A 14,799-nucleotide genomic window follows, 5' to 3' on the forward strand; every position below is an offset into this window, starting at 1 on the left:
TAAATTACCTTCTGGTTCTCATCCTCTTCCAACTTGGATGCATCCCAAAGGTTGATGGAGCCTTCTTCATTTCCTTGATCAAGGGTGGGCAAGGGCTCTCTTCCAATTTCAGTAATTCCTAACTCCTCTTGAAGACTTTGAAATTCTAGCTCTGTGTGGGAAGAGAAAATTCAGTCTCCTTGGCTTTTTCGAAGCACAATGACATGGCTCTAGGGGCTTCAATGAAGTTCTCTGTCACCTCAGTGTTCAACTTCAAAAACTCCTCTTTATGTTCATTTTCCACATCGAGTATATCCCTAGCAGCTTCACAACCATCTGCTATAATTGCAAGGAAATAATCCTCCCTTAAATTATAAAGCTTTTGTATGTGGAAGAGAAGAATAAAATTCTTGCCATTAATAAGAAAGGAGGGCAGCCTAGGGAGGACGAAGTTTGATTTCAAGTGTTCTCCATGCACAGATGATCCCTCATCAATAACAGTGGATGCCTTAAACTCTGCCACATCAAAACCTATGCTTAGAAGGCTCTCCTCATCACTAGAAACTAGGTCCATAACCTCATCATCAGATTCAATCTCTGTGTGACAAATGAAGCTTGTGAAACCTTTTGACCCTTCTGAACTTCCAGTTCATCCTTTTTTGTGTAGTCCTCTTTGTCTACATGAAGAAATAGATAAGCCACAAATTCAAAGTAGTACTCAAGAACTTTAAACTTTTTCTTGTGCAGAGGTCAGTGTTCAAGACAAATCTTTATCCTCTTATCTTTTGAATAGGCATCCCACCTACCTAACATGCTCTTCTTTTCAGATGAGAATAGGGCAAACCTAGACATATGAACATATTGTGATGATCCCTCATTTGTAATTTCTGTACTAACCAATTTATGTATATTTTCTCATATGTATATTTTCTCATATTTTGTTCATTCCTTTATAAACTCTTGTAGGGCACTTATGAAGGAATTGCTTCCAAATCAAGTCAACGAAATATTCATTTGTGATTCCTTAGTGTCACTTACATTGATTGATATGAAGAAGAAGACTTCCGAGCTGGCATCCTATTTCAAGCCAATGAGAAATAAGAACATTTGTTTTGTTGTTTTGTCATATGTAAAGAGGTTTGTCTTTGATTGATGATTCCTATGTATTTGAATATTTGACATACGATATTTTCTTTCTTAAATATTTCTTTTTCTTTTTTCGAGTGGGGACAGTGGAGTGCTTGTGTTATTAATCTTATGAGAAGGACTGTTATTTCATTCATGAATAGCCTAACTGGCATGCACACGGGTAGATTAAATTGTAAGTAGTTCTCCTTAATAACTTGAATATTGAGCTTCATACTTTATTTTTCCTTATATTCAAATTTGGTTTTTAATAGGGCATGTAAGAGAGCTATTGCGGCTATTTGAAGATGAATATCCAATTATAAAAAGGAGACAGAGTATAAGTTTCTAAATCAGCCACCACCAGTGGCTTTACAAAAAGATTCTACCTCATGTGGATGGCATGTTATTGCCAATGTGTGGAAATATCTTTTATCTAAATATACCAAGATTGATAGCAGTGTAGGTTAAGTTAAAATCCCACTATTTTTGCAATAAATCTTTACTTAATTTTTCAACTTATTTTCTATAGTTCTTGGTTCTTAAATCTGAGAAGTTTTCTTAATTTTACAGACTCTTGGATCTCACGAGTTTTGGATGTGGAGTGTTCGTGCAAGAGCTATCAATATTATTTTGAATAATTCAATTACTCCAAATGATCCAGATTTTCCACCGCCCCCAAGGCAAGCCTCTCCATCTAAGAAGAAGAAGAAAATACGTGTACATTCACCACTAAAGCATTTTATGTTTAAGCAAGGAACTCTACAAAAAGAAACCAAGGATGCTCCTCAACAAGGCACACATAGAGAAACCAAGGGTACTAAATCGGGAAGTACCTCAAAGAAAAGTGGTCCTCAAGTGGGTGCCAAGAAGGGTTTGGCAAGAAAGCTAAGAAGGAACTCAAGTTCAAGTTTGCTGGTAAAAATAACCAAAAACAGTCAAAGGATATGGACATGGAGACAAAGGAGGCCACAAAACTAGAGAAGACAAAGGGGGACATGGAGACAAAACCAGAGGAGATGGAGACAAAATAGAAAGCTTCATTCTCCTCCCTATTTATCATTGTAAATATTTGTAAATTTTTTTCTAATTTTAAAATCTTGTTTGTAAAGATTGAGAAATTCTCTTCTCATGTTGTGATGTTTTTTTACTCAAAACACATTTGTACTTGAGTTTGTAATGGTTTTGAGATATTGTGCCATAATTGTCATCTCGTGACTCGAGTATATCTCTAAAAGGAAAGTATTAGAACTCCGAAAGGGCTTCATAAAAAGGTACTATGGATTTTAACATGGTATCAAGGCCACCCCTCTCCTCATGAGCTTCCCCATTAGTTTAGCCTCAGCCCACATTAATCCTTTCTCACCACTAATAGTTATTAACCCTAATCTCAATTTTCAGGATCTTATCCTTAGCTTCCACTTGTGGCTCAAATTTTCCTGGCTTGATTCTCCACACCATGTTCCCCATTGCTAAATCCCTCTTAGATATATCTTGTTGACTTCATTGCTAATCCACAACTCCAAGGGTTTAGCCCAATTTCTCACGAAATGCCCGATTTTTGTGTATCTTCATCGGTTGTAACTTTTCTCCATTCGTTGCGTGTAGTACACATGGCTCAAGCCCTTATAGGGCTAGTTAGCCACTTGTGGCCCAAATTTTCCTAGCGTGATTCTCCACACCATGTTCCCCATTGCTAAATCCCTCTTAGATATATCTTGTTGACTTCATTGCTAATCCACAACTCCAAGGGTTTAGCCCAATTTCTCATGAAATGCTCGATTTTTGTGCATCTTCATCGGTTGTAACTTTTCTCCATTCGTTGCGTGTAGTACACATGGCTCAAGCCCTTACAGGGCTAGTTAGCCACTACCACAAGGACCACATAGCCCAAATTTCAAGTGATTTGGTGCACTACATAGGCCGAGAGATGCGAAAGACAAATGAAAGAAATTAATTTTTAGATTTAATTATCCTAAGTTTGTAAGGTCAATTTTAGACCTTAGAGTAGTAAAGTTAAGAATTTGATTTAATATAAACTTAATTTATTGTGGGATAGATAATTAAAATACAAATAAATGAAAGAAATTACAAAACTTGAATTAAAGGTCTATTTGTACGTTGGTAAATTACTTCTAAGGGATGTGTGCAAAAAATTGAAGCCTTCTTCTCCTTCACGAAAGCCCACGAGTTTTTCTTGATAATCCCAAGAGAGCTTGAGCAATTCCTAATTGCCACCCTTTTGAGCTTAATCGAGTTCTTACAGTACCTAGATATTGCAATCATATGACCAGAGAACAAGTGCAACATTGTAGTGTGCATCTCCAAAAGTACATTTTGAGAGGAGAAGGAAAAATCATATGAGTAGAGGACAAGTGCAACAGTGAGTCCAATTTTTCAAAAATTAGTAGCAATAGCACGAAATTATGAAAAACATGCTGGTTCAAAATTGCTTTTACAAGTGCAATAGTGAGTCCAATTTTTCAAAAATTAGTAGTAATAGCATGAAATTATGAAAAAACATGCTGGTTCAAAATTGCTTTTTCGTCTTCAAACCATGGTGAGAACTTAGAGGGATTGATGTGAAACCATGGTCACTCAAAAATGTTTCTTGAACCAGGATATGAGGGGTCCTCACAGAGTACTTTGCTCCCTCCAGTAGTCGCCAAAATTGAAAAAAAAAATGTTTCTTGAACACGGCATTTGCACGTCAACACAACTTTTTGTACACTGGTGTGAATGTTCAAACGCCATTCACGTGTCCAAGCTCATTTTGTTCACGTGCGTGAAATTTCTCACTTTTGCGCCATGGATAATTCAAACTCCTGCAATTTTCTGCACAAATGCTTTCCCACTCCTTCAGGTCATGAAGCTCACAATTTTATTCACATTTTGTGCTTTCTCCATTTTCAGTGTGCTATGTTTCTACCTCCTCTTCCTTTTACAGCAGACAGAGACTCTCGGTCTGTCTTCAAACCCCAAACAAGTGAACCAGTGACCTTCTTGGTGCCCATACAAAAAAGCCATACCTTCCTCAAAAGAGAACACATCTCTGCTAGAGCCACAAACCACCACCATCAACAAGATGCAAGGAGCGATCCGAACAAGTCCTTTCGGGCGACCCATCACTGTACAAAATGCTATAGTCCAAGGTAGCACCCTGCCTTGACCTCATTGGCATCCAAGGCCTACAGCAAAAACACAAAATCACGCCGGATAAAGCTCTTGAAAGATCAACTCATGACAAAGATCACGTAAGATCCCCTTAGACTCCACTGCTGCAGTCGAAGCACACTCATCGTCATGGATTCACTAAAAGGCTGAAGGAAGTTTGCAATGTCAGCTAGGTTAATATTGAAGGGATAGGAGAAAACAATGGAGGTCGAGCTCAGCCGACAAAGAAGACTCCATTCAAAGCTATAAAAAGCAATGGACAAGGCAACAAGGTAGCTCAAGATTTCGAAGATTCCAATAAAACCAATAAGGATATTGAGTTGCAGATCAAGGTAGCTCAGGACTTCGAAGATTCCAATAAAACCAATAGGGATATCGAGTTCCAGATTGTCCAAGAAAAGGCACAAGTGCAGAATTGCAAATAGAGAATCTTAAAGCGAGGGAGATATCATATTACCGGTTCAAGCATGAAATTTGGACAACTGTAAGAGGCCCTAAGTATAATAAGTTTAAAAAAACCCTCGAAAACATTAGTTATTTAAGTCAACTCACATATATTAATTAAATTATTACTATTGTTATTATTCACAACCATTAGGGGCTTAGACACAAATATTGGCAAGGACACGAGCTAATTGTCTTGCTTCCATTTATCATGGTAAAAACCAAATGATAATATTAGTTGAATCTCAAGAGGATATAAATCAAACTAATTTATTGTTAAGAGTAGTGTACAATATTAGGTGGACCTCAAAATAGGATATAAATCAAACTAATTCATTGTTAGCGTACATCCCAGATATTCGTTGAGCACATCTTGCGAATAGATGGACTATTTCCCTGTTGCTTCCGACTAGCACTCGTAGAACAGAAAAACCCAACGAGTACCAAAATGGAAGGTGAGTGGAATTTCCAAAAGTGAATGCTAAGATCACTGCATGCACGAAGAGAGAGAGAGAGAGAGAGAGAGAGAGAGAGAGAGAGAGAGAGAGAGAGAGAGAGAGAGAGAGAGAGAGAGTGTGTGTGAAGGCCCAGACACTAAGACATGGCAACTCATGGAAGGAGAAGGGGATGGTGTTGGATGGCCAAGCGAAAAATTATTCAACTGCTCAGAAACTGCCAATGCCTTCACCTATCCAGTATGTTTATTTAAATATATTGACCAGTGTGGAGTTTGGTGACACCTTAATACACACCTGTGCAAGTGGTTGTCAATTTCAGAAGACATCACATCTCATAGTCCATGTGCTTCCTTAATGAATTGCTCTTCAGAGCAATCTTCTAAAAGCTCTCTTTGGTAACCACGTAATCTATGTGAGTCTCATGGCCCATGCGTCAGTATAAAATTGACAAATCCCCAACCTTTGTCACCCCTTTTAAGCAAGTAAAAATGACAATTAAGGTAAAACTTTTGTGATCAGCAGCTTCATTTGAAAAATCAAGCATATGATAAGCATGCCAAGGTGATATTCAGTTCAAAATTTTAATGACATTGCAAGATCAAAGACTATTGGATGTGGGAGAAAGCCCCTCCCGCTTGGCTGCCTTCAAAAGAAACCAGAATACGTGGGAGTACAAACCCCCTTCCGGCAACCTTCAAAAAGATCCAAAATAACAAAAGTTCACACAACTTCCCCTCCTGACTCAGTCATTTTGTCTTGGCATTATTGGTGGACGATAAAAAACACGTGTTGACCTCAACACGTTGTCGTGACGTGGACGGTGTCGCTGGGAAAGTACGAGACTTCTAGCTGTGAGAGTAGGTACCAAACTCCACAAGGAAGCTCACACACAAAATTCTCCAAGAAGCATAGGACATATCCATTTTTAATGACATATACATGTGTCAATTCACCTCAATACATCCTTGAATTCAACCTGATGATTGCACAAAAATTGTGTACCAAGTGCTTGTCCCTTTCCAAGCATAGATTCACTGGCTCCTTTTTCCAAATCCCTTAAACCATTCACATGTAGGCATATCGTATTCTTTCAATATTTCCCACATACATGTGACCATTTACATTCCATACATCAAGTGACATCAATTCCATCATTCCAAGTTATTTCTTTATCACCTGAAAACCTGCCTTAAAATTCCAACAACTCACAAACAAAAGACGATATATGGCATATCTATAACATACTCACATGATTCTAAGAAATCCCATGACTTGCATTCCAAATCCATTTGGGTAGAGAACAAAATCAAATTTCTAGAATCCTTACTGCATTTTTGATGCCTTGATACCACAACTCTTCATATCCAAGTTCTTCTTGGTTTGCAAACCCTTTTAAGGTTTATAGACCTTACGATTTTCCAAATCGTAGGTTTTTAAACAACACGATTTTCTGAATCGTGGATTTTAGTAAATAAAAATAATAGTAATAAAAACATTGCTTATCTGAAAGTGAAAAAAAACGCGGGGTTTTCTTGATTTTCGCTATCACCCATATGATCGCTTGGCTGCAGACTGCCAAAGGTTGAGTACATGTATTAAATGAAAGTCGTATCACTCGGTAGTACTCAATTAGCTCTTCATTTCTAACTCCAACATGCCATGAACAGTCGCCGCCAGCTTGTAATTAAAAACTATGGTCGAAGGCGCCTCTGGTCCTCTCTTTTCTGCAGTCCCCATTTCTGATATATCCCCCCCCTTCCACTTCTCTGGTTTTTCCTTACTTTCCCGCAAGGAGTTCGGCGCCCCACCACCTTTTGCAGCTATATTTTCGTATTTCCCCGTTTGAAAAACAAGAGCGCCCTCTTTTTTTTTCATTAATTTCGGATATGCCTTTCTTCGTTGCTGCCACGCAAGCTTCCCTTATAAGCATCATATTCCTTTTATACCCACAATGTATCCACTCCTTTTATGTAAATATATTGACCAAGGCAACTAAGGCCTTCACATGCTTAACTTGTGGGACCTTCAACATCATATATGTGCTTCAAGATACTATATCACCCATTGTTTTGCAACCTTGGGAGCTTCTTCATGATGAACATGGGCTTCATCTATAGTACCTTTCTTGAAAATTATGCATGAGTTCCATGTCACATTGATTTGGAAATGATGATGAAAAAGATCTTCATCCACATTGAGGGAAGTCCATATCATGCACATGGGTAGCCATTTACATCATTCACATAGCCCTTTTACGAGCCACCCATACCATCATTTACATAGCCACACAGGCCAAGTATGTAACTGAGTGTTTTCTACTGCAAGGTCTACCATAAGCATAAGGCTCCATAATTCACACCACACTCATATACAAGCTTCAAGACCTGACTCAGCCTCAGCTCGTCTTATTGAACCTCATTTACAATATGAACATATGTACATGGGCATCATATAATGACTCGTCATAGCACTTAATCCCATGCATCTAGATTTGCATTTGATAGTCTCATATGCATGGTTTCACACCATAGACGTGCCATGGCACGACATCCACCCCCTCTAAACCTGCACATCCTCTGGTATGTGCCAAATCATCACCAAGATCCACATATATCTGGATGTCGTCCTCATCCTCAATATTATTAGGAAAATCATCCTCTTCCTCTTCAGCCATATCCATGTTATCACTATCAAGCCTCTCATCCTGAGTTCCCTGTGAATCAAAAGGATCACTGTCAAGCCTTCTTTTAAACATCTTGATCCTTTTGCCTGCTACTAGATTTTTTATCTCTGTTCCATCAAGCTCACACAGGGTATACGTGGCATTTCCATGCACATGCTTGATAATGTAAGGGCCAAACCATCTTTTTGCAAATTTTCTTTGAACAGTGAATTGGTTGTCAAGGCTACTATCATACATTAGGACCCAATCACCTTCTTCAATAGGTTTTGGCCGGAGTCTATGTCTTCTATCAAATCTTTCTTTATTTTTCAACCTTGCATCTTTCAAGCGAGCTTTAGCAAGCTCTACATCTTCAGGCCTCCTCTACAACTGCCTTATTCGCAATGCAAGGAGGTCTTCCCTGCTCAATCCTTCCACCCAGGGCAATACATTCCAAGTTGGAACTACTTCTTCAACTGGCATTACTGGCTTCTGACCATACATTAATTCTGCAGGCATATATCCTGTCACTGAGCTATGAGTTGTACGGTCAGCCCACAAAGCGTATGGTAGCAGCCTTGGCCACTCTCGCATTCTTTCTCTGCATGCCTTAGCCAAAGCTTTAATGATTGGAGGATGTCCTCGCTCACTTTTACCATTGCCCTCAGGATTGTAAGCACATGTTAGGGACAGTTTAATGCCAATTCTAGAGAAGAATTCCCTTGCTTCTTCAACATCCAGCTCACCCCTATCAGCTGTTATTTTCCCAACACAACCATACCGGCAAATCACATCTTCCAAGAGAAATTTGCATACTGTTTCCGTACTCTTTGTTCTAAGAGCACGCCCCTCTACCTGATTTGTCAAATCTTCTCTTGCAAGTGCTATGTACCGCATCTGCCAAATTTCCAAAGGCATTGTAACTAGATCCACTACCCATTTGTAGTGCATGGCAGGTGGGTAGGTTGGTTGCAAGCCATCACGATGTCGCACATTTGAGTACATTTGACATACCATGCATGTTTCCACATATTGGGAAATATCCTTGTACATTCCTTTCCACCAATATTTTTCCTTTATTTTGGTAAAGGTGGCCCACACACTTCGATGTCCAGCCCAGAGACTCTCATGGAATTCTTTCACAAGCTTCTCTTGAGTCTCTTTATCACATATAACTCTCTGTGGCATAGCATTCCTCTGCTTAGGATGCTTCCAGAGGTACCCATCCTTTAGAAAATAACCATATGCTTTTTTGCGGATCCTCTTAAATTCTAAGTCAGACCAATTTTCCTGTCTTGTCAGAGTACTCAAGTATTGACCAATAAGCAACCAATCTCCTTCATACATTTCCTCAGTAAAAGACTCAAGTGCATTTGATAGGCAAATATGGTCCCCCTTTGCATATGCAGTAGTGTAGAACTTTGTACCCACATCATCAATGTCACTAATCATCTCTTTTTCATCTTCATACCTGGCTCTTGATAGCATATCTGCAACTAGATTATCTTTTCCCGCAATATGCTCAAACTCAGGATTTAGTGACTTGATATAGGCAATCCACCTAAGCATAGCAATATCTGGAGTAGTACAACTTGTTATCATCCCAAGAAGTGGCAAGCAATCAGTTTCCACAAGTACAGATGTCCCAATAAGATATTCTTTTTCACATTTTAGAGCAGTGACTATTCCCCATAACTCTCTCTTGATCTGTGGATACTTTCGTTGTCGAAAGCTTAATACCTTTGCTCCAAATCTGATTACATACCTGTGATCATCCTCATCATCTTGCCCTACTGCCCATCCTATCCCAGTAGGACTAGTGTCAACTGTAACAATCACAGGCCTACCACACTCATAATCTGCCTTCCTTAGAGTAGGTGACGATTGAAGCAGATATTTCAGCTTCCGCATAGCTTTAGTATGTGCTACATTCCACAAAAATTTTTGATTTTTCCTCAAGAGTTGATAAAGAGGATCTGCTACATGCGCATAATGTGGGATCCAAATAACATAAAAGACACATGCGCCAAGAAATCTCCTCAGCTCTGTAACATTAATGCATGTCTCTTTCATTCTTTGTATTGCATCTATCTTGGCTGGACAAGGTCGGCGTCCACTAGTACTACAAAGATGTCCCACTATTAGCACTTCACCAACCCCAAACACTGATTTCAGTCCAGATAAAGTAAGATTCACCTGTTCAAGCCTGGATAGAATCATATCACAATCCTTTATATGATTTGCCACAAACTTGCGGCACCCCTTTGAATCCAAATCCCCATCTTTGTCTTTCTCATCACAGCCTTTTATTGGTACGTCATCCAAAAAAGGCATAGTAATTTGCGGTATGAAGTCTCGTAAGACTTTATTCATTCCATTCATCATATGTGCCACTGAGTTGGTGGCTCCCTGTGGTAAGGTACACATCCTTACTAATCCCAAAGGAGTTCTCATTGTGGTCAAGTCCCTGCTTTGTATATCCAGCTGGAACTGATCATATCCCGAATACAGATCACCCATAGAGTATATAGCTTTTCCTGCAAATGCTTCTGCAAACTCATCCACAATCGGACCTGCTCCCACATTCCTGATTTTGACTTTGTTTACAGGTTGCATGTCTTGAATAAAGCGCAATGTCCCATTTTTCTTTGGCACAGTAAACCATTTGTTGAAATATGGAGCGCATGATGGCTCCAAAATTCCCATCCTGATCTTTTCTTTTAGTAATTCCATCAGCTTTGGCAAGAGAGCCTTTGGTACTGAAATTGGCCGCAGGTTCCAGGGCACATGTGGAACAGTAAAGATCACCATTGGTGCTGTTACACTTGGATCAACACAGCCTATCTCATGCGGCTGAAAAGCAAAGGCTTTCCCATGTTTCACAAGCATTTCCTCAAAGCATTTCTTTTCAACTGGCAACAGAAAATCCTTCTCACCAATCTTCAGCTCTTTTAGAGTTTCCTGTGTAAACTTATGCCCAATTTTCTTCGGATCTCTAAGATTTGGTTGCATAGAAGCTTCATCTATCTTCTCCTTGCTTCCTGGTGGCAAAGGCAAGGCAACTGGTTTCACCTTCTTTGCAACTGTTTTGTACTTTGTATCAACATGAGCATCCATCTCGCAATTCATGTTTTTACATTCCACCCCCTCAAATTCCCGGATTATATCATACATCTCCACAGATGACACCTCTATCATCTCATTTCCACCCTGTAAGCATGCTCTTCCCATATCAAAAAGCACATCCATAGTATCTACAAATGACACCTCATCAAGCACCCCTGAAATAAACTCATTCTTCTCCAAAAGACCACATTGCTCAAGACTTTTTTGTTCATTTTGTACATGTCTACGCATGCCACGCTTCAAATCCTTGCTTTTTACAAAGACCAGTGACCCATAACTAGAGAACCCCTGAAAATTTGCTGAAAAGTTATTTACATTGATTGAGTCCTGCGAGAACTCATTTTCCCTTGTACCATTGGAATCCCGCTTTACAATGGCACCTGGCCAAAATCCCTCATCTCCCTGTAATTCATGAATTCTCTATTTATCTTTGGGAGTGACTGTGCTCGAAGAGACTCACGATTCCTTTCATGGTTAATGCAAACTGTCAAGAACTGAACAGCTTTCTTGCCATCTTTACTCCTTATTCTCGCATATGCCGAGCCATCATCCAAAACCTTTGTTTCCATCCTTACAGCTGTAATGTAGGGTTGCCCAAGGATGAGGGGATACGATGACATCTCCTGAACAAAGAAGTTCTGATCATCTTTCACATCCCCTATAGTTACCCTTACATTTGGACATGCTGCATAGAGCTCTCCAGATGAGTTACTAGCTGCTTTAATCATCCACCCATGATCTACATCCATTGGCCACTTACATTTGTTGTAGAGATTTTTAGCCATAAGATTTATTTCAGACCCATGATCAATTAGAGCGACATACGGCTCTTCCAAGTCACCTATCTTGACAAGAGTTTCAGTGGTTGCTCTTGCCCAATGGCTCCTGGAGTAATGACTCTTTGTAAGAACTTCTTTTTCATCATCCTCTTCCACAAAGCGCACTTGTCGTGCCCCATCAGCAGAGTGATTACATTCCACCACATTTTCTCTCTCTTCCTTTTGCTGTACCTGTACTCCATGAGTCTTGGAAGTGCTTGCCTCCCCTTGTGATGGAATAGATTCAATTATGGATTGCCTCTTCCTTCGTATAATATCAATTATCTCATCATGGAATTCTTTCTTTGCAATCCCCAAGACTTCCCCTAGTGTAAATTCCACCCTGCTGTTTAGAATCCTCTCTTCAAGCACCTTTTTGAGATCTGTTGCGGCTTCAATATCAGATTGAAGCTTGTAGAGTGGACTTTTCCCTTTACCCTTCTCCTTCTCATGCTTCATTTTTGCTGGCACTTCTTCCATTGATACTTCCTGTGGAGGTCTGCTATGCGGTGGAGGCATATGTGATGGCCCAGGATCCTTCTTTTCACTTCCACGTGTAACTCTTTTTGATGGCCCTCCTTCCTCATTTTCCCTTTTACGCTTCTCCTCTACCTGTGCCTCATTATTTTGGCATTTAGCAATGTGGGCATGAACAGATAAAGAATCCACAGGCTCCTCCCAGCCAGTCTCAAGACGTATACAGTCACCTGCCTCATGCAAAGCTTGCTTAGACACCTTCTTTGACGCAATTAATTCCATTGTTGATGGCCAAAAATCTTCATTCTCATAATCTTCATCATTCTCAGATCCCTGCTTTGATTAACCAGCCTTTAATCCATAGGTTGCTGCCTCAACCGTAGAGATGGCATGACTAGCAGCCATATCCTCAACCAGCTTTTTCATCCCTCCTTTCCCAAAGTTTGTACTCAATGGAAGACCAGTCTCTGTAAGGTCGATTTTCCCATCTTTGAAAAACACAAGTTGATTTTTAAGGGCTTCTTTATAGCTAGCACAATCTTTCTTTGCATGTTCTGAGTCATCACACCATATGCATCTGTATGTAAACCCTTCTTTGCTTTGAGGCCTTTGCATAGAAGCCTGCCCTAATGGTAGCCCCTTTTCTTCAATCCTGGACATCTTCAATTTTAGGTCTCGCATACCCTTAATAAGTTCTTCCATCGGCCCTTCTACCTTTGGGATTACAGCAGCTGGTTTTGGTAGATTCTCAGGGGTAACAATAGTTATAGGAGTTCCCGAGCTCATCACCATTTTATCCCTCCTTCGTTGCCGCTTTGCTAGCATAGTGACCGCATCCTCAACATCATTCCAATCACTCTTTAGTCCTTGCTCTGTATCCTTATCCTCGAGGAGAATTTTCAGTTTTTCTTGGAGATCTTTCCCAGCTGCTTGTAAGAAGAGCTCTGTTTTTTCTCTGTCCAAAGTTGTGCGCTCTATCCTCGACAGCTGGGCATAGCGCTTCTCAAACTCTCTTAGCAGCTCTGTGGCAGAAATTCCCATTTTGGGTTTTGTGACCCATTCCAAGAAAGTTCGTTTGGTTACTCGCTCAGAATCCTCCATGAAATATTCATCCTTCAAAGCAAACTTGAACTCCTCCCAATTTCTGCCACCATGTGCTGTCTGCAATCCTCTTATGCGCTCTCTTATTTCAGGAATACATACCAGCTCAAAGCTTCGAACCATATCCTCCTCAGTCACCCTGTTTAGTTCCATTTCCTTTATGTAATTGCGTAAGTACTTTGTGATATCCTTTCCATCAAATTGATCCACCTTTTTCACAATTGATTGCAGTGCTTTAGTCGTGGAAATTTGTCCCCTCTCAGCAGCTTGCTGCTGTTGCATATACATAGTAAACATCTGAAACATCTGCATAACTTCGGGATCAAAATGAACCCCCTGACCCTCAGAATTTTCAGCCATAGCTTCCCTGTATGTTTCACCACTCTCACCCCAGCAGTTTCACGTCGGGTTCACCAAAGAGCTGTCGTGACGTGGACGGTGTCACTGGGAAAGTACGAGACTTCTAGCTGTGAGAGTAGGTACCAAACTCCACAAGGAAGCTCACACACAAAATTCTCCAAGGAGCATAGGACATATCCATTTTTAATGACATATACATGTGTCAATTCACCTCAATACATCCTTGAATTCAACCTGATGATTGCACAAAAATTGTGTACCAAGTGCTTGTCCCTTTCCAAGCATAGATTCACTGGCTCCTTTTTCCAAATCCCTTAAACCATTCACATGTAGGCATATCGTATTCTTTCAATATTTCCCACATACATGTGACCATTTACATTCCATACATCAAGTGACATCAATTCCATCATTCCAAGTTATTTCTTTATCACCTGAAAACCTGCCTTAAAATTCCAACTACTCACAAACAAAAGACGATATATGGCATATCTATAACATGCTCACATGATTCTAAGAAATCCCATGACTTGCATTCCAAATCCATTTGGGTAGAGAACAAAATCAAATTTCTAGAATCCTTACTGCATTTTTGATGCCTTGATACCACAACTCTTCATATCCAAGTTCTTCTTGGTTTACAAACCCTTTTAAGGTTTATAGACCTTACGATTTTCCAAATCGTAGGTTTTTAAACAACACGATTTTCTGAATCGTGGATTTTAGTAAACAAAAATAATAGTAATAAAAACATTGTTTATCTGAAAGTGAAAAAAAACGCGAGATTTTCTTGATTTTCACTATCACCCATATGATCGCTTCGCTGCAGACTGCCAAAGGTTGAGTACATGTATTAAATGAAAGTCGTATCACTCGGTAGTACTCAATTAGCTCTTCATTTCTAACTCCAACATGCCATGAACAGTCGCCGCCAGCTTGTAATTAAAAACTCTGGTCGAAGGCGTCTCTGGTCCTCTCTTTTCTGCAGTCCCCATTTTTGATATATCCCCCCCTTCCACTTCTCTGGTTTTTCCATACTTTCCCGCAAGGAGTTCGACGCCCCACCACCTTTTGC

This window comes from Cibotium barometz, chromosome 27 (genome assembly GCF_041138505.1).
Source record: "Cibotium barometz isolate CiBa-2024 chromosome 27, ASM4113850v1, whole genome shotgun sequence".
NCBI lineage: Eukaryota > Viridiplantae > Streptophyta > Polypodiopsida > Cyatheales > Cibotiaceae > Cibotium > Cibotium barometz.